We start from the raw sequence: 23,909 nt of genomic DNA, 5'->3' as shown, positions 1-23,909 counted from the left end.
TGCCAGCTCAGAGCCTAAGCACGCTCAGGATTATGAATCGATCTTGTACAGCGACTAGCATGAGAGCTGTGTCTGTATGTGGTCCACATACATCATGGTGAATGCTCTTCGATTCTACGTGTCTTAATTAGAAACGTTAAGCATAGTTAATTATTATATAGTCATATCTTATTCACAAATAAATCTACAACTTAGAAACAAATGATTTGTAACTTTCCATTGTCTCGTGTTTGTGATTTTCTTTAGAAGCCATTTCCATAGACATAAGATTTCACAGCTTATTCTCTAACTCCTACGACAGTGCTACTTGTGTACCGGTGCTAAATTTAGCTGTTAATTTTTGGGGTTCCATTTGTGAATCGATAAAAATGAAACTCTCATAAGATCGCTTTACTGTCGCAGCATTTGTCTCTCTCCTCGACTGGTCAGACATCTTTCTCTTAAAAACGGGTGTAAAGTATGAACTTATAACTTACGTTACGTACTAAGGTCAACGATCCCTTGATGGAGTAAAAAATATAAGCTTCTAAGCCAACGCAGTCAAAAGATATGGCCATTTACGCTACATATTTCGATACTCACTCACCCAAACCTATAGAGGACATTCCATTCACATAGAAACATAAAATTTGACCACAACCATGATTTCACAATACAAGGAAAGGAAAACCCCCAAAAATGGTAATTTATAATTTTATAGCAAATAAATATTTGGCTTTTTCGGCATTTGTTTTCCGTCAGTCTGCCGGTCACTCTGTTGAGACCGCTCTGTTGTCAGTTTGTTTATTGAATAAAACTCCGCTTCATCTGCTAGTAATTTTCTAAATTTATTTTACGACCACTTTTTGGCGGTCGGGCGAGTAAGTCACTGGGGATGACACCCGCGTCAAACGAACACTTGGGAGCGTAAGACCAGCAACCACAGAGCCTGCCTCGACGACACGACACAGAAAGTGACTAGGAAAGTGTAGATGACGCAAGATGAAATTTATGTCACGTACTAAGTTCTACGGTCCCTTGTCGCTGTAAAACAATAAAATTTCCAAGTCAATACAATCAGAAGGTGCGGCCACACATGAAACATATTCTAATATTCGCAAACTCATTCATCAGAACCTCTAGATGAACTACATACATACATATCTGACTAGAATGTTCCTGGAAACCCAGAAAAATCCTCTCTCGGACCTTCAGTCTTCATTTAAACCCAACCTTCACCTGCCATCGATGTGTGGAGTCGCCAGAAACAACACATTCTTCGGAGTCCACGCTGAAATGTAACTCCCCTGGATAACTGGTTAGGACAGAAGTGGTGTCCAGTAGAAACACTTGTAGCAGGCCACGAAGCAACACGAAATTATTATTCTTAAATAGACACATTATTAAGTTTGTACAGAACCCTTAAAGTGACTGCTGTGTGCGGATGCGAGTCAAGTTGGTGACACGTCATTCTCAGCACCGGGCTGGGATGGCTTCGGTTACACAGCTTGAAGCTGCAGTGGATGGGCATCACTGTTATGGGGCGGCCATCGGGATCCAACGGACGTCCACCATGTGTGACTCCGCCGATCGGTCGACACCCGTGGCCAGCCCAGATACTGCTCGCACTGGGATTGACCCCTCCCCCGTTGTCGAGTGGGACGACGCCTCGGGGCGTGGGAGGCGGCGAAAGACTCCTCAGGGGGCCGAATGTAAGGCCTCCCCAGTTAGTCTCAAAAACAGGTTTCAAGTGCTTCCAAGTGCTGTCTGTGGCTGACACTATCCCTCATGCGATACAGTCCCATGTCTTGTCTCAGAGGAAAATTATCAGCCTGCAAGACCCAGCAATCACAGAACGAGTGATGGCTGCTAGTTGAGAGCTCCAATGTTAGGCACGTTGTGGCATGGTTTCCAAGGATGGGAAGAAAGCGAATGTGCGCTCCTTGTGCATACCGGGTGGAGACATTTCAGATGTGGAACGGGTCCTTCTATATGTCACGAAGAGCACAGGGTGACGCGAACTGCAGGTGGTGGCAGACGTCGCAAACAATGATGTGCGTCGCTTTGAATTGGAAGAGATTCTCTCTGGTTTCGAGCGGCTATCAGAAGTAGTAAAGGCTGCCAGCCTTGCTTGCGAGATGAAAACACAGCTAGCCATTTGCAGCATAGTCGACAGAACCGACGCAGACCTCTGGTACAGAGTCTGATTCAGAGGCCAGACGGTTCTGCGACCATACAGGCTGCAGATGGTTAGACTCACACCGTAGGGTGATTGAGTTTCGGCTTCTGTTAAATTACGTTAGAGGGCCTCGGGGAATCAAAGAAGGGTTGTAGTCTCAAAGAATGCAATCGAACAAAGGAAGAACGGAGATCCAGGAACCACCGGTATAAGTTGTAAAATGTCGTAGCTGTGCTGGTAAAGTATCAGACCTCCAAGCGCTAATAGAAAATACTGATGCTCAAATCACTATAGACACTAAGAGCTTGCTGAAGCCGGAGATAAGTTTAGCTGAAATTTTGGCGGAGGACGTAACGGTGTTCAGAAGCGCTAAGCTAAATCCAGGTGGCGGTGGCGTGTTTGTTGCTGTTAGAAGTAACTTATCTTGTACAGATATTGAAGTAGATAGTTTCTGTGAGTTAGTATGGGTAGGTGTCATCCTTGGCAACCGGTATACAATAGTAACTGGATCCTTTAACAGACCTCCCAAGTCAGATTATACAATTGCTGAAAGGTTCAAAGAAAATTTGAATCTTATTTCAAACTCGTACCCGACTCATATAGTTATAGTTAGTGGTGACGTCAATTTCCCTTCGTTATGTTGGCGAAACTACATGTTTAAATACAGAGGGAAGCATAAAACGTCGTCCAAAATTGTGCTAAAAACATTATCTGACAATTACTTCGAGCAGATAGTTCATGGGCCCACCTGAATGGTAAACGGTTGTGAAAACACACTTGACATCTTAGCTACAAATGATCCTGAGCTAATAAAGAGCATCAAAACGGCTACATAAATTAGTGAACACTGTGTTGTCGTAGCGAGACTGAATATCGTAACTCTCAGATCCTCCAAACGTAAACGAGAAGTATAACTATTCAAATAAGCAGATGAAAAGTCATTTGTCGCTTTCCTGAGAAACAATCTCCACTCCTTCCAAATTAACAATGTACCGACAGATGTAGACCACATATGACTTGAATTTAAAGAAATAGTATCAACAGCAATTGAGAGATGTATAGCAAATAAATTAAACGACGGAGCTGATCCCCACTGATATACAAAACAGGTCAGAACACTGTCGTAAAAACAAAAACGAAAGCATTTCGATTTTAAACGAACTCAAACTCTCCAAGCTTGGCCATTATCACAGAAGCTTCAACTTTAGCGCCGACTTCAGTGAGACTTTTTATGATACTTTCCACAACAAAACTTTGTCTCGAAACCTGGCAAAAAAATCCACTTAGGTTTTCGTCGTATGTTAAGTATGTTACCGGAATTGCACAATCAATGCTTACTCTGCGCGATAACTGGGAAATACTACCGATGACAGTGCTGTTAAAGCAGAGTTACCAAATGCAGCCTTCCGAAACTTCTTCACCAAAGAAGACGAAGTAAACATTCCAGAATGTGAGTCAAGAACAGCTTCTGATGTGAATAACTTCGAAGGAGATATCCCCGGAGTAGTGAAGCTACTTAGATCACTTAATAAAACAAAGTCTTTCGTTGCATCACTTAGTAAAAGCAAGTCTTCCGCTACAGGCTGTATACCAATTAGATTCCTTTCAGAATGTGCTGATGCAGTTGCTCCAAACTTAGCAACTATATACAACCGCCCGCTTGACGGAAGACCCGTACCCTAAGATTCAAAAATTGCACAGGTCACACCAATGTTCAAAAACGGCACTGGGAGTAAGCCACTAATTTACAGGCCCATATCACTCACGTCGATATGCAACAGGATTTTGGAACATATATTGTGTTCGAACAATATGAATTACCTCGATGGAAACGGTCTGTTGAGACACAGCCAACACGAATTTAGTGAAAACATCGTTCTTGTGAAACACTACTTATTCTTTATTCACCCGAAGAGAGCTGTTGAAAATGGATTTCGAACCGATTCCTTATTTCTAGATTTTCAGAAGGGTTTTGATACTGTACCTCATAAGCGACAAGTGAAACTGCGTACGGAATATCGTCTCAGTTACGTGACTGGATTCGTGATTTCCTCTCGGAGAGGCCACAGCTCGTAGTAATTGACGGAAAGTCATCAAATGAAAAGGATGTGATTTCCTACATTCCCCAAGGTAGTGACATAGGCCATGTGCTGTTTCGTATCTAAATAAACGATTTAAGAGTCAATCTGAGCAGCTGTCTAAGGTTGTTTGCAGATGATGTTGCGGTTTATCGTCTACTACAGTGATCACAACATCAAAAACAAATTGAATAACAATTTGGAAAATATATCTATATAGTGAGAAAATTGGCAGTTGACCCTAAATAATGAAACGTGCGTGGTCATCTACATGATCCCTAAATGGAGTCCGTTAAACTTGGGTTGCACGATAAATCACTCAATTCTAAAGGCCATAGATTTAACTAAATCTCTAGGAATTATAATTACGAACAACTGAAATTGGAAGAACATACATAAAAAGTTGTGTTGAAGCAAACCAAAGATTGCCTTTTATTGGCACGACACCTAAAAAGTCAGTGCCCACACTCTACTCACCCTTTCTCTTTTGGAGTATTGCTGCGCGATGTGGGATCCTTACCAGGTAGGATTAACGTAGTACATCGACAAAGAACAATAAAGGGCAGCACGTTTTTACTATCGCAAAGTATGGTAGAGAGAGTCACTGACATAATACAGCATTTGGGGTGGACAGCAATAAAATGAAGGCCTTTCCCGTCGAGGAGGAATCTTCTCACGTAATTTCAATCACAAACTTTCTCCTTCGAGTGCGAAAATATTTTGTTGAAGCCGACCTACATAGGGAGAATCGTAATAAAATACGGATATAAGAGCTCGCACGGAAAGATTTAGGTATTCGTTTTTTCCTCCCGCTGTTCGAGGTTGGAAGAATAGAGAATTAATCTGAAAGTGGTTAGATAAACCCTCCGCCACGCACTTATATTTGCAGAGTAACCATGTAGATGTATGAAGCGCACGGCCAACGGCAATATTACCCTGTAGCCAAAAGATTATTGTGTCTTCCTTTAGTTTCATGATCAACTGGTAAATAAACTGGAAAACTAATAAAATCAATAGGTAGCATATTTCCAGAATGAGATTTACACTCTGCAGCGGAGTGTGTGCTGATATGAAACTTCCTGGCAAACTGTGTGCCGGACCGAGATTCGAATTCGGGACCTTTACCTTTCACGGGCAAGTGCTCTACCAGTTGAGCTCCCCAAGCACGACTCACGCCCAGTCCTCACAACGAGACGAGGTCCTAGCAAAAGCAAAGCTGTGAGGACGGGGCGTGAGTCGTGCTTGGGGAGCTCAGGTTTAGTCTGGCTTTAGCTGTTGCCGCGGTCGCACGCTCCTCAAGTTTGCTCCGTGAACGTTCAGAGTTTACGCCAGTGTTTTCGTGTTTCGTGATTGTTTATTGGCGTTTTCCATGCGAATTAAGTGTTATAAATCGAGCTATTGGTGTCCGTTCGTGTCGTCTTTCTACGTAGTGCCGTTGGGATTTCGGCGTTGTCCGAAATTTCTTCGCTGCAGAACACCATGGCAAACTCCGTGAAAAAAAAAAAAAAAAAAAAAAAAACACCGTGATTTTCACTTTCGACAAGTACACCCGACGATTACAGCCCTCTGTACTTGAAATACACGACTGGATTACCGGGGTGATTGGCCTTCATTCTGAATCGATTCATACCATGCAGCTAATCTCTGATGAATACTGAATTTTTGTAAAGTTTAACGATCCCGTGGGTGTAGACCGCTTTCTGAAAAAATTTGGTTATGGAACGGAATTTGTACACCGTGATGGTACTAAAAGTACTGTGAAACTCAGGAATTCTCAGTCTGTAATTAGAAATGTTAGGGTTTTGAATATTCCCATAGAAGTAGACAACTCGAAAATTAAAGATGTCCTTTCAAAGTATGGGGTTGTCTGCCAAATAGTCAACGAAAGGTGGGCTTCGCATTTCAAGCTGCAGTGCTTTAATGGCATTCGTTCCATGGAGATGGAAGTGAAGGCTAACATTCCCTCCCACATCTTTGTTGACGAGCACAAGGCGCATATTATTTACTCAGGGCGAACGCCTACATGTCATGTATGTAACGAGTCTGGTCACCTCCGTCAGGACTGCCCTCACAGTGTTTTTGTGCTAAAAAATAACCTTACACAACGTCGTAAATTAACACTCAACGATTTGTTGGCAGCCAGTATACAACAGAGCAGGCGGCTGTTGTCGGTCCTGTTACTACCTCTGAAAATGTTGCTCTTAATGTTAATGAATTTCCGTCTTTAAAACCTGCATTAACTGCTGAAATTACGTCCCGTGACAGCGAGATTCCCAATAAAAGCGTCCTCTAGAGGACACTGAAAGAAATGTTGATGAGGACTCTTCCTGTGAAACAGGTGTTGCCAGGAAGCCGAAGCCAAGTCCTGAAGATCTGTTGGAAGTGGAAAAAGGAGATGAAATGCAGGTCGATGATGTGGCTCCCACTTACGCACAAGGAATTATACCGCCACGAACAGATAGTGACGCATCTGGTAGTTACCTTCCACAGAAATGTGACCCTGAGCCTGAGGTCACAGCTGCAATAACCGCATCAAGTGCACAGCCCATACAGTGCGAACAGTACGAGGAAGTACCAAGTAAACAACCTGCTGACTACGAAGCGCAACACCGCTCCGAAGGAGGAAATGAACAAGCATCACCGCCTCGCAAGCAAGACAACACAACAGACATCACGCCGGAACCAAATATTGACGACTCGCAAGCCACCGCCGTTGCTCCAGACGGCCACCGCCGGAGGCTACGACCGAAACAAGGTCTTGCTGTCACACGTCATCAAGCGAAAGCCACACCAGAGAAGGAAGACATCAAGAAAAAGAATATTAAATATGAAGTTATCAGGGCCAATACTGACGAGGAGAAAGAGAAAGACCACAGTGACTTATAGCAATGCATTGTCATGTTCACTCTAGGCAAATGCCGGGATGGTTCCTCTGAAAGGGCACGGCCGACTTCCTTCCCCATCCTTCCCTAATCCGATGAGACCGATGACCACGCTGTCTGGTCTCCTTCCCCAAACCAACCAACCAACCATTGTCAGGATTTCAGGATAATTTTCTTTTCAAGCACTTTGTTTAAAAGCAGTTAAATTTTTTCTAGGAAGTTTGTAAATGTAACTGGCCCACAGCGTGTAAAGATAGTCACTTGTAGAGAAGCACGTTGCTGCTATAATCATACCGATCCTTATCCCAAATAGCTTCTTCTGGTATGTCTGTGATACAAGCTTATAGCATTACTACTATTAACATTAATAAAATACAGTCACCCTAGAAATTGGCAGCACTAAAATAATTCTTGTACCACTCTGGGACAGATATCGCGTTGCTACAAGAAGTTGCGATAACAGAATTTTGGATACCAGGATTTTTTGAAATTGTTAATGTTTCTACGGAAGCCAATATCGGTACAGCCATTCTTATAAGGGAAGGCATTCCGGTGACTGAAATCGAATCAGGAAGAGCCGTAGGCATAAAAATTTTCGATGTGACCGTGCTTAACCTTTACGCCCCATCAGGAAATTCCCATAAATTGGATCGTGCGAATTTTTTTCATGATGACCTAATTTATGTACCGAGGAAAAATCCGTGTTGTCTCATACTAGGTGGAGATTTTAACTGTGTTTTAAACCAGAAAGATCAACAACCCAATTTCTACTACTCGCCACAGTTAAAAAAGTTAGTAAGTGATCTACAACGACGTGTGGGAACTTAAGCACCCGACGTCAGTCGAGTTAACGTATATAACCAGCCACTCCCGCAGCAGACTAGATAGAATTTACCTATCGCCAAATTAGCAAAATTTTTTATTAAACGTTGAAACTGTTCCCGTGTATTTTAGCGATCACAGTACACGTTTAACTTGCTTTAATTTAAGTGTACAGCCAACCCGCCGATTCAGAGGCCAATGGAATTTGAATATCTCTGTTTTAACTGATGAAGAACTGGAACAGGAAATAGGAGTAGCGTGGACTATGTGCCTCCGCACAGTAGACAAGCACCCAACAGTCATTGACTGGTGGACTAGGAGGGCTAAACCAAGGCTGCGGAAAGTTGTCATGCAGTATAGTGCAGCGAGGCACAGGGAGTTGAGGAATACAATGGAGTTTTATTATAAAGTTTTAAGAGACTTATATCAACAGGCACATGATGACGTAATTCGTCTGAATGATATTAAAAAAATAAAAGCCAAGTTATTAAGCATTAAATGGCAACAGATGGAGGGACTAAAAATTAAATCGAAAGCCACGTCAGTAATAGCAGATGAAACGGCTTCTGTGTGTCACTTGGCGCGGCATGCTAAAAACAGACGTCAAGCTTTTATTGATGAAGTCCAGACGCATACTGGTTCAAGGCTCACATGCCAGAAAGAAATACTGGCCGAAGTCCACAGGTACTATGACAACTTATCTGCCCCTACCACAGTGGACTATGCAGCTGTCGAGGACTTTCTCAACTATTTTAGGTCCACAATTGTCGGCAACAGAAAACGCTGACATCCTGTAACCTATGCATGAGGCAGTGCGTAACTCACCTCTCAAAAAGTCTCCGGGACTTGATGGCCTCCCTGTGGAATTTTATGCCCGCTACTGGTCTATAATTGGGGAAAAGATCACTTCCAGGTCGAATGAGGTCCTGAACGGAAAAACGGTCCCTGCAGAGTTTAAGGAAAGTAAAATAGTACTGATTCCTAAGAGTAAAGGCAGAACCAACTTAAACAATTTTCGGCCTCTTTCACTAATAAATTCTGATTACAAAATAATTTCGCGTATTATCAACAAAAGACTCTCTGCCTTTTCCAACAAAATACTGAGTCATCATCAATCTTGTTCTCCAACCAGAACGATATTCGAAAGTCTATCTGTATGCAGAGACGTCATTGCAATTACCTCAGTGACAAGTATAAAATATGCTTTAATCTTTATAGATTTCAACAAAGCTTTTGACCGCGTTAGTCACAGATACCTCTTCGGGACGCTGTCAAGGATGGCTTTCCACCCTCAGATTGTCAACATGCTAAGAAATATTGCAACAGGTATAAATGCGAAAATAGCAATTAATGGCCAAACATCTAAATACATACAGATAAGACGAGGGGTTCCACAGGGCAGTTTTTATTTTCCGTCTCTTTAGATCACTTTCTCCGCACTGTCCATGCAAGATTAACAGGCATAACATTGAGTGGTGAGAAAACTGTCGTACGAGCTTATGCTGATGACGTGGGTGTTGTAATAAGGAATAAGGAGTAGACAGTTACACTGAAAAGAGGAATAGAACAGTATTGTCTAGCGTCGGGAGCAACAACAAATGAAAACAAAAGTAAAATATTGAATCTGCGGGGCCTAAATCACCTCCTACTGGCATGGGCAAAAGAAGACAACAAACTTTGGGAATAACCTTATGGCATGTCCGATGAGGATGGCTACTTTCAACTGGACGGAAACTAGGAGGAAAGTTCATGGTGCTGTAATGGAGAGCATCCATCGAACTATGAACCAGGTGCAAAAAGTCAGATTCATCAACTCCTGCATTTTGTCTAAACCGTATTTCACTGTACAGGTATTTCCAATCCCCATACTAGTAGCGAAAGGATCACGTTCACTGTTACCAATTATGTATGGCGAGGAGACATGTACAGGGTTGGTTAGACTACCGTTATACTGGATGTCAGAAACGGGGGCCTCGGTTTGGTGGATATTCGAAATAAAGCGTTTGCTCTGTTCCTCAAACGGACTTTCCATACACTCAGAGAACTTCCACAATGTATAACCTCAAATCTCTTTGAGACTGTGACACCGCACAGCCTGCAAGCACCGATTGATGTGCGAAGGATTAATGCCGTCTGCAGTATGTGAGGAACTTTTTCCTCGAAGCAAGTTATGTTAGTGACGAAATCAGATGCAACACATGTATCACAGCGCGTGACATCATACTTCAAAGGAAGTTAAATAAGGGCAGAAACAAAATTGAAAAGAAATTCCGTAATTGTGACTGGAAAGCTGTGTGGCGGAACATCAACTATGCCGGGCTATCTACAGACGCTACTTCCGCATGGTACAAAACAGTTAACAATGTCATCAACACCGAACGAGAGACTATATGGGATCGGTTTAAACCAAACACACCTTTGTGAAAATGCAATCTGGTGGATACACTCATCCACAGACTCACCGCAATGTGAATAACTGGAATTGGATCAGGAAACAAATCGCTTTTCTCACCAGATCCTAGATGGAATATATAACGCCTTCGCTCCTCCGGAGATCAGACATGACATACTTTCCGAAATTAAAAACCAGCGCCATTAGCTAGTTACTGGGAAAATATGTTAGTTATGTCATCAACATACTTGGGTCGGACAACGAGATAGAATTCCGCGTTTACATGAAGTGTGAATACGAAAAAATCAGCACGTATCGCAATCACAAGAAGCACTACGGCAACATGCTGAAGATCATTTTTGAAAGAATGGGTGTCGGTCAAATATGTGGAACCACTACAACACCTTGAACGAGAAAGAACAGAAGAAAATTAAAAGTCACTTGTGTTCTTATAATTATTACCTTGCTTCCGAAACTTCTATGTTACACGAAGAGTTTTTTTCAAAACATTTTGTTCAGAATTACTCGTGTTCGACTTACAAACTATTTGTGTGATTCAAGAAGATTTGTTAAGTTTTATCAGTGTTCAGTTTCTACTCAGAGAAGAGGTTTCTTTGTATTTCTTACATCGGAGAATGGGAGTTTTGGTGTTAAGATTTCTGCACACTTGGTGCTATCACCCAACAGCGGACATGAAAAACGAGGTGGGAGGGGTTTGGGTCTCGACGCACTGGCAGTCGGCGTGTACCACGCCCTGAGATGGTAGAGCTCTTGCCCGTGAAAGGTAAAGGTCCCGAGTTCGAATCTCGGTCCGGCACTCATTTTTAATCTGTCACGAAGTTTCAGGTAGCGTATTTGTCCACCAACGTTACATATCCTAACAAACCGTACTAAAATACACGTCTTGGAGAGGTCCTTAGTGTTACGTTTGCTAACTTCGCTGCATGCTTAATGTTTTTCATGTTTTCAGTTCTAAAATTTTCATGTTTAACATTTTGTAAGCCTTCAGTGTGCTGCGATTGTAAGTTTGGCAATGAAGCACTGATGTTTCTTTGAGCTAAGGGTCTTGTGCTGTGATTGCAATTTTTTGGGAAATAAGTAAATAATTAAATGCTGTCCAAACAGGCGGTGACATAGAAAACAAATTTGCAATTGATTGGCCCATAGTCTCTAGCATGTTCACACTGTTGGACAAAAATGACTCCCTACAGAAAAAGAATTCTTCAGTGTACGTAACATCTAAATTACAGTACATAATTCTGTAAAATTTATTAAGAAGTCACAGGACCCTTAGAAATACGTGAAGGTAAAACATAAACTTGGACGAAGTCGGACACAAACCCACGAACGTTTACAACATGAACCCGCATTTATACCTACCAGACTACCGAAATCTTTCGCCTAGTTCTATCTGGCATTATATTATCAAGTAATATGCCGTTAACGGACGTACATTGTCACACATCGTTTCAAGAAAGATACGTTGTTGATGCATTGTCTGCGAGCCATGGCCATAAAAATCATACTTCCATAACATGCAGGTCGCAGCACTCAAAATCGAAATACAAATAACTTCTGACCAAAAATAAGACCTTTCCTCTCATTTTCTAATAACAAATCGTACCAGTAATGAAGCGTTTTCGAAAAATCGGTATTTTGAACCAGCACATATTCATCAGATTTAGTTTACAATATAGAACCAATAAAGTTGGCGTAATGAATGGCACCTAGTGCTAAATGATGAAAAATTTAAGTTAACGAATAGAAAAAAACAAACCCGTAATGTTTGGATACAGCATTAATAGTGCTCTGCTTGACACAGTATCGTCGTTTAAATATTTGGGAGTAGCATTGTAAAGCGACATGAGACAAAAAGAGCGCGGAAGGATTGTGGTAGTGAAGGCGAATGGTCGATTTCAGTTTATTTGGAGAAATATGAGGAAGTGTAGTTCGTCTATAAAGGAGACCGCTTATAGGAAGCTACAGCGAATTGTTCTTGATTACTGCTCGAATGTTTGAGATTAGTACCATGTCGGATCAAAGGAAGGCATCGAAACAATTCAGATGCGGGCTGCTAGATTTGTTACCTGTAGGCCCGAACAACACGTTAAGTGTTAAGGAAATACTTCGGGAGGCGACGTTCTTTTCCAGGAATTCTAGTGAGAAAATTTAAGGAACCATGATTTGAGCGATTCTTCTGCCACAAAGAAACATTTTTCGTAAGGACCGCAAAGGTAGGCTACGAGAAATAATGGATCTTACGAAGGCTTATTTACATTCATTTTTTCTTCGCTCCTTTTCCGAGTTGAATAGGAAAGATTATGGCTAGTAGTGGTGCAGGCTACCTTCTGCCACGCACCGTGCTCGAGGAATATGCACATACATGTAGAAATATGGAATTCAACTGTTTAGGACTTAATCCAATATGCTATCTTCCAAATTCACCTTTTGATGTAGACAGGACGTAGTGTAACGTGGACGGCTAGAGTGAGGAGACTGAGGTTTCTTGAGCTCGATAACAGCTGTACTACTTAGAAATCACGCCTCGACATATTTACTACATAGGGATTAACTGGTACTCGAGGAGCAGCCTTAACTACTACCTGTTCGAAAGACATCTGTCGATATCAGTAGTTCCAAAATCGTTGACTGACGTGATGTAAATTAGTGTGGGAAATGTGCTTCCCGATAATTTAAAGTCAGAAACCCATTACTGAAAAAAGTATTTAAATACACTAACGGCGAAAAAAATCACAACACCAAGAAGAAGTTGTGCGACATGAACGGAAATCGCTACGCATGTTTCTACATATGAGAGATGATGTCTATACGAATTTCGCGCCAGTCGTATAAAAGAGGTTCTAGTAGTGCCACTGTGAGGATGTCAATCAGGTTTGCTTCAAATAATGGCCTTAGCGATAATGAGCGCTACTTACGTTTTAGATTGGATGTGGTGAATTAATGTTTGTCAATAAAGCCTTTAAGGCGAAAAAACGCAATTATCAACACTCACTGAGTGTGGACGTGGTAGAGTAATAAGGCTGAGAGCAGCTGGGTTTCCTTCTGCGATATTACAGAGAGACTTGGCAGGAATGTAGCCACTGTACGTGGTGGCTGGCAGCGATGGACACGAAAATGTGCAGACGCAAGAAAGATGGTCATGTGGCATCACCAAGAGGGAAGATCATCGTCTTTGGCATAGGGTTCTGGCGCAGCGTACTGCATATGCATCAGCAATCTGAGCAGCAGTGGAGACCACAGAGACCAACGAGCTTTTACTAACTGGTTACTTCAAGGATTTTTCAGAACCAGATGCAGTGTGCAGTCCACCGACCTCAAACCATCGCCATTAGCGACTTCAGTGGTGTCAAGCGAGAGCTAGTTAGACAGCAACGTGGAGGTCAGTTATGTTTCCTGATGAAAGCAGGTTCTGTCTTGGTGCCAGTAATGGGCGTGTGTTGGTTAGAAGGAGAACAGTTGAGGGCCTGCAACCAACCTGTCTGCGCCAAGACACGCTGTACCTACACTTGGAGTTATCGTCTTGGGTGTGATTTCATATTAAAGCAGGAGAACCCTCATAGTTATCCCGGGCAATCTGGTGAGTCCATCTGCTATGCTCCCACCCTTAAGCAGCATGCCAGGGGGCGTTTCGAATTGGATAACGCTCGCCCCCAAATTGCTGTTGTAACGCAGTATAGTCTACAGACTGGCGACCTGTTGTCTTGGCCTCTTCGATCACCAGATCTGTCTAGAATTGAGCACATATCGGATATAATCGGACAACAACTCCAGCGGTATCCGCAATTAGCTGTAACCATTCACGTACTGACTGACCAAAAGCAACAGGCATGGAACTCCATTCCAAAAACTGACATCCGTCACCTGTACAACACAATGGTTGTACTTTTGCGTGCTTTCATCCATCAATCCATCGGTTTCACAGATTATTAGTGGACCAGAATTTCAAATTTACAAAGAATTACTGTACACTCAAATTCACTCGTGATCTAGCAGTTAAATAAATTATTGGGACGTATGTGTCCAGAAATTTCTTTAGTCTACATTAATTACTTTTTGATATTGTGATTTTTTTCTGTGCTAGTGTCTGCTGTCGCCAGAACACCGGCTGGCAAAAGAGGTTGCTAGAAGATCGATAAAAGGCGCTGAATCAAATGCTCCTATCAGCAGAGAGGCCACAGACAGACTCGCTAACAACATGCCGCCAACGCCCTCTCGGCCGCCAGTATTTAGATCGCCGCTGGGAACCAGAAGATCCAGTCAGCCAAAGGCAGTCAGCCCAGTCGCAGACAGAGTCGGAGCCGCAATCGCACTCAATCAGAGTCAGTCAATACCTAGGGATGAGAGTAGTGCACATAGAGGGTCTTGTACTTCACCAGCAGTGAGGCTAATGTTGACATTACAGAAGAGCTTGTACCACAACTTGCTTGTTAAGTAACTTCTTGTTCTTGTTAATAGAGAACTCTATTAATATATGTGTGCAGTTGTGTTGTAGGAAAAGGTCACCGGCCAACAAACAACATACTCTCCTTGCTTCCCACAGTACAAAACTCGACAGTGGCGACGAGGAGACACAAAATTTTCTGTCAATGTATACACTTCAGGTAGCTTTACCTCAGAGCCTGTCACTGAGAACCACACCTGCTTCCATATAATTTTAGATGTCACCTGTAAAAACATATTTTGTATAATAAAATAATGGAGACAACAAAACAGTTTAACATACATAACATATTTTTGCTTTTGAAATGATCGCCAGTTGATAGTGGATGGTTTCGTATTTTATTTTTATTTTCCGATTCTACAATACCAGGTATAGGAGACTTCTTTTAAGTCTTCTTTTGAAGTCACTTGATAACAGAATTTTATTATCTCAATATTTTATGGTACTAAATGTCCTTTTACTTGGACATTTGAATTTATATAGCAATTTTAGCTTGATATTTATATCTGGGAATGGCCATTTCAGACGGTCGAAGCTGCTCACTTGCAAATACAGGGTGTTACAAAAAGGTACGGCCAAACTTTCAGGAAACATTCCTCACACACAAATAAGGAAAAGGTGTTATGTGGACATACATCCGGAAACGCTTAATTTCCATGTTAGAGCTCATTTTAGTTTCGTCAGTGCGTACTGTATTTCCTCGATTCACCGGAATAATTTCATGCGAGATACTCTACCTGTGCTGCTAGAAAGTGTGCCTTTACAAGTACGACACAACATGTGGTTCATGCACGATGGAGCTCCTGCACATTTGAGTCGAAGTTGTCGTAGGCTTCTCAACAACAGATTCGGTGACCGATGGATTGGTAGAGGCGGACCAATTCCATGGCCTCCACGCTCTCCTGACCTCAACCCTCTCGACTTTCATTTATGGAGGCATTTGGAAGCCCTTGCCTAAGCAACCCCGGTACCAAATGTAGAGACTCTTCGTGCTCGTATTGTGGACGGCAGCGATACAATACTCAATTCTCCAGGGCTGCATCAGCGCATCAGGGATTCCATGCGTTGGAGGGTGGATGCATGTATCATCGCTAACGGAGGACATTTTGAACATTTCCTGTAACAAAGTGTTTGAAGTCACGCTGGTACGTTCTGTTGCTGTGTGTTTCCATTCGATGATTAATGTGATTTGAAGAGAAGTAATAAAATGAGGTCTAACATGGAAAGTAAGCGTTTCTGGACACATGTCCACATAACATATTTTCTTTCTTTGTGTGTGAGGAATGTTTCCTGAAAGTTTAGCCGTACCTTTTGGTAACACCCTGTATAATTGTGAATGACAGAAAGAAGATCAACCATTTTATCCATCACTTAGACTCTAGACGATACATACAAATTGGGCATTAGCTCGTAATTTTAATTATATACTGCCTAAATAACTTTCCTAAGAACAGTCCAGTCATTTTGTTGTCTACTCGATTACACACGACTTCATATGCATTCAGTAGTAACTACTTTTATTTGCCTTCTGCATACCGTGTTAAAAATTTATAACTTGATAGTGATTCAGGTACATACCACCAGTAATGCACACGACTTTTATCCGGCTACGGAGTCCTAATATCACACTTACACTGACTGGCACCCTCGGATAGCTTCGCCATATCTCTGGAAAGGACAATCGCTGCACAGTAGTGGCGACGCGTGTTCTGGGCATTTCCCTAGTCGTTGAACTGCACCTAGTCTCGGTGTTTAAATCACGGAGATCCACAAAAGCTACTAGTGATCACAATGTTCAGTGCATATCAACTTACATTATCTGATCAAAAATGCTTCGATACTTCAATGTATTATGGAATTAACTACCAGATGTCACGAAAGGCAGGCCTGCCCGACAGAGAAGCTCAGTGACTTCGAATGGGGACTAGGTACTGGATGTCACCGCATTAACAAATCCATCAGGGACATTTCAACAGTTCTAAATCTTCCGACGTCTACTAATGGAGAAGTAACTGTAAAGTGGAAACGTAAAGTAACTAGCATACTAAGAGGAGACCAAGCAGACTTCTTACACTGATGGAGAAGGAACATTGCCGAATGTGGATGTAAATGCATGAAAGCAGTGGAAGAAACACTCATGGGAGCTACCAGCAAACTAGATAGCACAAGGATTATGCATAGTTATTTAAAAAGAGTTGGGTACAATGGTCGACGAGTTTCTCGTAAGTCTCACATTTCTAACGTCAGTGCTAAGTGCATTGGAGGCGGTGTGAAGGACTATGCATTGGACAGTGAATGACTGAAAACATCTGATTTACAGTGGTTCCTCACTGTATACAAAGTGATAGTCCGATAAAAGTGTTTAACTTTGGGGAATGCCTGGGTAACGCTGCTTACTGTCATTTCTAGCACCAACAGTGAAATAAGGTGGAGATAGGGTTGCGGTGTGTTTTTTGTTGTTGTATTTATTCATAAGTACGGGACCGGATACTAATTACTTCTTCGGGTGGTTATGATCCAAGGAATCAAGAGACGAGTATGACGGATGCTACAGAAATGTAAGTTTCTATATAGTAGCAATTGTTGCACAGGCTTACATTGATTACAGGTCTAAGACGATTTGAAGGAGATTTATGCTTTTCATCTGGTTGTAGCCTACGTCCTCAATTATTTGCTGGATGTATTATTATCTCTGTCTTCCTCTACAGTTTTTGCAATCTACAGCCCCCTCTAGAAGCACGGTCTCGTGTCTTAACGGATATCCTGTCACCCTCCTCCTTCTCTTTATCAGTGATTTCTACGTATTATTTCCTCTCCGATTCTGCGCAGAATGTCCTCATGCCTTACCTTATCAGACCACATAATGTTCGACATTCTTCTGTAGCACCACATTTCAAATGCTACCATTTTCTTTTGTTCCGGTTTTCCCACAGCATATCTTCACTATCATACAAATAGTGCACTCAAGACGTATATTCTTAGAAATTTCTTCGTCAAAGTAATGCCTATGTTTGATACTAGTAGAACTTTCTTGGCCGGGAATGCCATTTTTCCAGTGCTAGTCTGCTTTTGATGTCCTCCTTGCTCCTTCCGTCATTGGTTATTTGGCTGCATAGGTAGCAGAGTTCCTTAACTTCATCTACTTCGTAGCCATCAATCCAGATGTTAAGTTTCTCGGTGTTTTCAGTCCTACAACTGCTCATTACTTTCGTCTTTCTTCGATTTACTTTCAATCCATATTCCTTACTCATTAGGCTGTTCATTCCATTCACCAGATCACGTAATTCTTCGTCATCACCGAATCGTAACATTGATATCTCTTCACCTTGAATTTTAATTCCACTTCTGAAACATTCTTATATTTCTATCACTGATTCCTCGATGTACAGATTGAACAGTAGGGGAGAAAGGCTACACCCTTGTCTTCCACTCTTTTTAATACAAGCACTTCGCTCTTGGTCTTTCTTGGCTGCTGTACATATTGTATACGACCTGCGTCTCCCTATAGCTTACTCCTAAATTTTTCAGAATTTCAAACATCTTCCACCATTTTACATTGTCGAACACTTTTTCCAGGTTGACAAATCCTATGAACGTGGCTTGATTTTTCTTTAGTCTTGCTTCCATTATTAACCGCAACGTCAGAATTGCCTGTTTCGTGCCTTTACTTTTCCTAAAGCCAAACTAATCGTCATCTAGCGCATCTTCCATTTCCTTTTCCATTCTTCGGTAAGCAACTTGGATGCATGAGCTGTTAAGCTGATTATGCGACAGTTCTGGCCCTTGTCAGCTCTTGCCGTCTTCGTAATTTTGTGGATGTTGCTTTTTCGAAAGTCAAATGGTATGTCGCCATACTCATATGTTCTATCCACCAACGTGAATAGCCGTTTTGTTGCCACTTCTCGCCGTGATTTTAGAAATTCTGATGGAATGTTAGCTATCGCTTCTGCCTTATTTGACCTAAAGTCCTCCAAATGTCTTTTAAATTCTGATTCTAATACTGGATCCCCTACCTCTTCTATACCGACTCCTGTTTCCTCTTCTTTCGCATCAGAAAATTCTTCCACCTCATAGAGGCCTTCAGTGTACCTTTTCCACTTATCCGTGGGCTCCTCTGCGTTTAGCATTGGAATTCGAGTTGTACTCTTTCTGTTGCTTTTAGTGCCACCGAAAGCTGTGTTGACTTTCCTGTATGCTAGGTCAGTCCTTCCGACAATCATTTATTTTACGACTTCAGATTTTTTGTGCAGCCATTTCGTCTTAGCTTTTCTGCATTTCCTACTTATTCCATTCCTCAGCGACTTGAATTTTTGTATTCCTTAATTTCCCTGAACATTTTTGTATTTCCTCCTTTCATCGATCAACTGAAGTATTTCTTCTGTTACCTATGTTTTTGTTCGCAGTTACCTACCTTGAACCTATGTTCTTCTTTCCAGTTTTTGTGGTTGCCCATTTTAGAGTTGTCCATTACTCTCCAACTCTACTGCCTACTGAGCTATTCGTTATCGCTGCGTCTATGGCCGTCCCAATTCTTTGTGTATTGGACTGACTAATGTCTTCAGCCTCCTCGTCAACCTACTACTTTGTGACCTGAGTCTATATCTGCTCCTGAGTACGTCTTACAATGCAGTACCTTGTTTCGAAATCTCTGCCTGACCATGATGTAATCTAAAACATGTTCCCGTATCACCCGCCCTTTATAGGTGTACCAGAGCCTTTTGTATGTCTGCAACAGAGTATTCGCTATTGTATGTGTTGTATTGTATGTTAACCGGGGACCTAGAAACGACGGAGAGGCTCCGTCCCCGCCGCAGCCGCAGTGGTCCACAACCCCACGACGACTACAGCAGTCCACTTCACCCCTACGCCGCCCCACACTGAACCCAGGGTTATTGTCGTTTCGGCCCCCGGTGGACCCCCCCCAGGGAACGTCTCACACCAAGTGAGTGTAACACCTAAGTTTGCGTGATACAGTAATGGTGGTGTACGCGTACGTGGAGAACTTGTTTGCACAGCAATCGCCGACATAGTGTGACTGAGGCGGAATAAGGGGAACCAGCCCGCATTCGCCGAGGCAGATGAAAAACCGCCTAAAAGCTATCCACAGACTGGCCGGTTCACCGGACCTAAACACAAATCCGCCGGCCGGCAACCGGAGTACTCGCTATTACCAGCTGAAATTTGTTACGGGACTCAATTAGTTTTTCTCGTCCCTCATTCCTTTCGCAGGCCCAAATTCTCCTGTAATATTTCTTTTACTGCTTCGCGTACAACTGTGATTCAGTACCCCATGGGTATTAGATTTTCACCTCCCTTTACGTACTGCAGATGGCGACTATTGGGAAAGCCGTCCGAAGTGGCCGTGCGGTACTAGGCGCTGCAGTCTGGAACCGCGGGAAGTTGAGTCCCATAGTGCTCAGATCCGTTTGAACCATTTTGACTACTGGGAGGCATGACAGATGGATGGTGTGTCAGGAGCACTCTCCCAGTTCGCCTTTTGCCGGCTCCTCAGGATAGAGGAGGTGGTTGTAATCTGTGTTCGCCGGTGGGTGCAGTAAAATAAGAGTGACTCTTACCCATTTATTTCAGCAAGTACATCTCTTCTTTGGAGACGGTACGTCGGTCCTCTGCCACTGTTAGTCAGGGTGCGCCGCGAGCGCCCAGCGGTTACTCAGAAACTGGATGCTACGCCTCCACCCTCCACACTCGAAGGTGGTGCGTACGTATGTGGCTTACACACGCCGGCCTAGGAGGTCCTCGATCCCTCCGTAACTGTGGCTCATCGCTGCTCTCTGAGCCGCGATGACGGTTGCCGTGTGTTCGAGAAGTGTGCCGACTCTGGCCTGCCGTGCAGGTAGGCCCCTTGGCTCTACCGAAGTGCCAGGAACTGTGGTATCCCGGCCCAAGTCGACACGGAAGACCCAAAGACCCTCCCATCTGCGTTGGAAGCTGTCAGCAGCACCGAACTCGTGACTAGTGCTTACGGAGAGGAAGAGATCTCTCCGGCGGCTGTTGGCGGTGTTCAGTGCGAGCACGAAATCTACAACAGACTTATACCCACCGTTAAAACTGTGTCAGGGAATCGAGTATGCGCGTCCTATACCTCATCGATCCTCTGACCAGCTCCCTCCTGAACTCAAATGCTATAGTACGGCGGAGGTTCGAGTTCTCCCTCGGACATGGGAGTGTGCTTTTGTCCTTAGGATAATTTAGATTAAGTAGTGTGTAAGTTTAGTGACTGATGACCATGACCTTAGCAGTTAATTCCCATAAGATCTGACACGCATGTGAACATTTTGAAGGAACACAAAGTGAACGAGGTCTCGCAGTTATAAAATTCTGAGGCCAGCTGGCTGATGCTGTGTTGGTACGTAAAAGCCCTTTCCTCCCCCCCCCCCCCCCCCGCCCCCCGCTTTAGAAAAAATCGACCCGAATTTTAAGAAACACCAAAGAATTCTCAGTCCTGTAAATTATGATACTATTTACAACATGTTAATTAATTTTAAACTTCATTTACGCTCTGTCCCGTCTGGGGTAATCCAATTCAAAGCGATCTCGTGTGTAGGTTTACATTCTGATTGAGCCATTCTACGCCTCAGAAAAGATAAACTGCATAAATGATTGCTAGTACTGCGGTTATACTAGTGCCTGTTACACTAATTGTACTTTACTTCCATTTACGATGAAACTCCTCGATACATCTTAATATCAGATCTATGGCAATTTATCCACTCCCTTCGTCAATCAATTCATCAAAATTATGAAGTCTTGTAGTGTCTAGAGTGTAATTTAGGAAAGATATAGTCTGACTAGGTAAAATGCTGGTGAAATTCTCCAGCCAATACATCATTGGTTGATTGCTTGATTACCATAGTACCCGTGATGGTTGCTGACAAATAGAAGCCTTCCCCTGCTATGTCACAATTCGTTACGTTAACCAATCACCCACTAAGGTGCAATTTTATTTTCATCTTTCCTGAAAAACCTTTGTTCTCGTAACAGCTCGTCACTAGTTTGTGGTCTATACACAGAATAAATCCAATGATTCCAAACTCGCTGAAAATACCATTGTGGCTTCATAATAATATTTTAACAATCTCGTGTATTCATGTTCCCCAAAAATAATTGAAATTCCCACGACCGCTTGTCCGTCTGCACCACCCATGCAGGACTAATAGTAATCGCCTCACTTATACATCAATCAAGACCTTTTACTGCTACAACCATGTGTCTCTCTCGCTGTTCCGATACTAGTAATACTGCTTTCACAGAACATATAACCCATTTATTGATGCATGAACAGTATAACAATGAAATCGTGACTTAAAACTAGTTACTGGAAATTGCACATTGATAAACATCCCTGCTTCGTCACAATAAACTTTTACGATGGAAACATGATAATAAAATTCCATGTTATTCTTTGTTACTGGAACAACATGCTGATGACCTACTGGAAATTCTTTTTGTGCTTTTCGTAATCCCAGCAAAAATGCTTCTGGTACTAGCAGCGTAGTGCTTAATTGTCAATGCGTAGCGTGGTGGATAACTTCCTGAATTCTTTCCACCTCTACCCTCGCGTCATTCAAGCCGTTTGCTTGCTCTCGTTAACCTACCTAGATGTATCCTACTGTCCAGTGTCTTCAGATGATTTTGCACGATACCAAAATCTTTAGTCACAGTAATCATAGAATCCTTAGCATACTGCTGCAACTCAACTCTTACTCTGCGCATGACCTTAGTTATATTTAGCAGTCCCTGCTACGTTCCAGCAATTTCCATATCCTGCACCTACAGTCCTATTCAAACTCAAAATATCATCGCTATCTGCTGTGCCAAACACAGTTTTCAACAGTTCACTTCCCGCACTTAACCATCCCCTCTTCCTTCGTACCAAAGAATACGGAATCATACTATCTATTTTATATAACTGTTCCCTCAATGTATCATACAAAAACTTAAGTTCCAGGTAATCGCCCTGAATATTTTTTCACATATTATCCCACTCTGCTTCGCCCAAAAGCACAACCTGTAAATTCCTCACTTCATTCCATACCTTCGGCATGTCAAAGGTCAGTTTCATGACCATCGGTGATTCGTGAGCACAAAATCCAGTTGTTGCGCAAACAAAATCCCGCTGCGCAGTGGTTGATCGACAAATCCCTGGGCCACTATGCTGATCAATATCGTCCCGCACAACAAAACCCATATAGGCATTACCTTCGCCATCACCCAAGGAAAATAGTCTACGTACAAACCCTTCCCATTCCGGAGAGAAAGAAAAACAAAACAAAAACAAAAAAATACAAATACAATGCAAAACTCTAGCAAACATAAACAAAGCACAAATTGTACAATTACACCTGTGTTTCCTATCTTCACTACTTATTCCTTGATCTTAATCTATGATTGCCTTTCGGTTTTTGTCCTGGATACGCAGTACTTCTGCTGACACTTGAGGAAAAGATTGTACTGCTCCCTGAAAAGGTTTAATTCTACCCACATGCACAACTGAAGTTCCTCCTGGTAACTGCAACTTCACGTTTACAGGTGACGTTACTTCCGTCACTTGGTAAGGACCCTGGAACTTCGTTAAAACGTCTTGGTCTTACCCTTCGGAGTGTACGGGTTCGCAAGTAATTCTCACTGACGTATTCGGTACTGTGGCAACTTCCTGCTGCTCAGCTCTACTCGTTCTTGGCTTTCCAATGCTTTTGTGTTCGCCTTCTTGACTTTCTGCTAAATATCCCTTAGCGTTCTGGCAAATATCTTGACATTTCCCCGTCTTTCCCCAATTTTGGTGGAATTACATCAAATGGAGTTGGCATTTTACGTCCATACACGACCTCATAGGGCGATAATCCTGTCCCTGTATGAGTTTTTGCGTTGGAAACACAATCGACGAAATCTAGGTATATATCCCAGTCCTGATGTTGTGATCCCACGTAGTGACTCATCGTTTTCGTTATAGTGCTATGCGTTCTTTCTGTACGACCATTTGCCTGAGGGTGAAATGGACTCGTACAAAATTTCCTAACTTTCAGTAAGCGACACAATTGCTTAATGAGATCGGACATGAAATTAGTCCCTGGTCTGTGATAATTGGTTCCATATC

The sequence above is a fragment of the Schistocerca gregaria genome, chromosome 1, assembly GCF_023897955.1.
Source record: "Schistocerca gregaria isolate iqSchGreg1 chromosome 1, iqSchGreg1.2, whole genome shotgun sequence".
Lineage (NCBI taxonomy): Eukaryota > Metazoa > Arthropoda > Insecta > Orthoptera > Acrididae > Schistocerca > Schistocerca gregaria.
This window is presented reverse-complemented; position numbering follows the sequence as displayed.